Source organism: Branchiostoma floridae, chromosome 1 (assembly GCF_000003815.2).
Source record: "Branchiostoma floridae strain S238N-H82 chromosome 1, Bfl_VNyyK, whole genome shotgun sequence".
NCBI classification, from domain to species: Eukaryota; Metazoa; Chordata; class Leptocardii; order Amphioxiformes; family Branchiostomatidae; genus Branchiostoma; species Branchiostoma floridae.
In genome coordinates this window covers 34,122,435-34,124,523 of record NC_049979.1, presented here as the reverse complement: position 1 = coordinate 34,124,523, position 2,089 = coordinate 34,122,435, and positions in this window count along the sequence as shown.

The following is a 2,089-nucleotide window of genomic DNA, read 5'->3' as shown; positions in this document are numbered from 1 at the left end:
TTACAAACACAAAGGTTCGAGAGAAAAAAATCTCGCAAATTCTGACGTCTTTGCGTAAAAAAAGGCTCTTCTTGCCTGAGAAGAACAAATTAAGCTTTACTGACAGGCAAAGTGAATATTTGATGTCAGAAAATCTTTGCGGAATAAAAACTGTTCTCACCTCATAAAAGAGAATGATGCTTTAAAGACAGGCAACGCCCATATTAGGAAACTATGTAAGGGGTGTTCTCATGGTCACTATAAAAGGAAGGAACCTGTTGAGATGGGAAATAAACACACTCTTGCATTGAAAATTGTTAAGACCCGTCAATGCAATGGATATAGAATAGAACAACAATTAAAACAACTGCCTTTACCAAACTTATGTTAATACAATACACAAATTCACTAAGGCTAACAAATGTAAAATTTCTTCATTATCCCAAAATTTCGCTTCTCAAAAAAGCAATACTAGTGTGTACCAAGAAGCTACACCTCAAAGTTCCACTGTACTACAAAGAAACCCCGCTAGAGGGCCTTTAGACCGGTGAAATATCTAGCTTTGCAAGATTTGTATTGGACACATAAACCCTAAATAGTAACGAATTTGTCGCACTACAAGCCCAAACATGATATTTTTATATAAATCTTTCAGAGTAAAAAAATGTAAATAGAAAATGCAAATGACTACGACTATATCACCTACGATAGACACACAGTATCTAAGATAACCTTAACTGGAAAACAATTCTATGTGTAGGTATTGTATAGTAAATGTAAATGTAACGTGATTAGATAAGGTAAGTTACACGCACCCTCCACCCTCCTCAGTGCTATTTGTTATTGCCAATAAACGTGGTTGTATATTTTTACATTTCATCTTAATCCACTGTTCTTATTTAACAAAAGAGAGGACTGCCATCAAGACAGTTTTTTAAGTATCTAATATAACCTTAACTGAAAAACAGCAGTAGCCATAGGGATTAGCAAGTGAGGAAATGTAGTAAATGTGGTCTTGGACCAAAATAAATGATATCTTGTCTTTGAAAGTTCACCGTTTCCTTTACATCTAAATGTTATGTAATTCAAATATAGATGCAATGTTATCATATTTAGAATTAGATTATCATGATCATCTTAAATCTATTAAGCAGTGCCCTGTTTCATTTAAGTTCACTGTTTTAAGTTGACAAAGGAAGGGGCTGCCAAAAAAACTTTTTTTAAAGTAACTAAGATAACCTAAACGGAAAACAACAATTCTAGCCTTTGGGAAAATATTACATAACTGACAGCAAATTTGCTTTGGGACAATAATGAATAAAAGTTTGCCTTTGATGGTAACAATGTGATTAGCTAGGTTAGCTAACTCACGCTCACACCATGCTATTTATCATTGTAACAGAACGTGGTAGAATACTTGTACAATTCATTTCAGTTCACTTTTGACAAAAAAGGATTGTTTTTAAGTACCTAAGAAAACCTTAACGGGAAAGCAACCTTATCCGTAGCGATAAACTAGTGATGACTTATAGTAAATGTGGTCTAGGACGAAAATAAGTAATGACTTACCTTTGATGGTCCTTCGTTTCCTTCAAATGTAATGTGATTCGGTTAGGTTAGTAACACACACCCTCCACCCTCCCTCCACCTCCGTGCTATTTCTTATTGTCAATAAACGTGGTTGTATATTTGTACATTTTATATTAGTCCACTGTTGACAGCGTCGGGCACTGCGAAAGTGACTTTTTATAAGTACCTAAGATAAACTTAACTGAAAACAATACTAGGCGCAAGGATTGACTAGTGAGGGCTTAAAGTAAATGCCGTCTGGGACGAAAATAAATGATAGCTTGTTTTCATAAGTCCGCCGTTTCCTTTACATCTGAATGTAAAGTGATTAGGTTAGACTTGTAACACACACCCTCCCGTCACCGTGACTGAACATGGTAGACAATGTTTAAATTTGCTCAGCGTCATAAATTGATGAATAAGTGCGTTGTTAATTTTAGTTCACTGTTGTGAGCCGAAAAGGAGGGGTCTGCCAAAAAGGCCGTATTAAAAAGAACGTATTATAACCCATACTTAATTTTTTTCTGTACCAGTATATTCA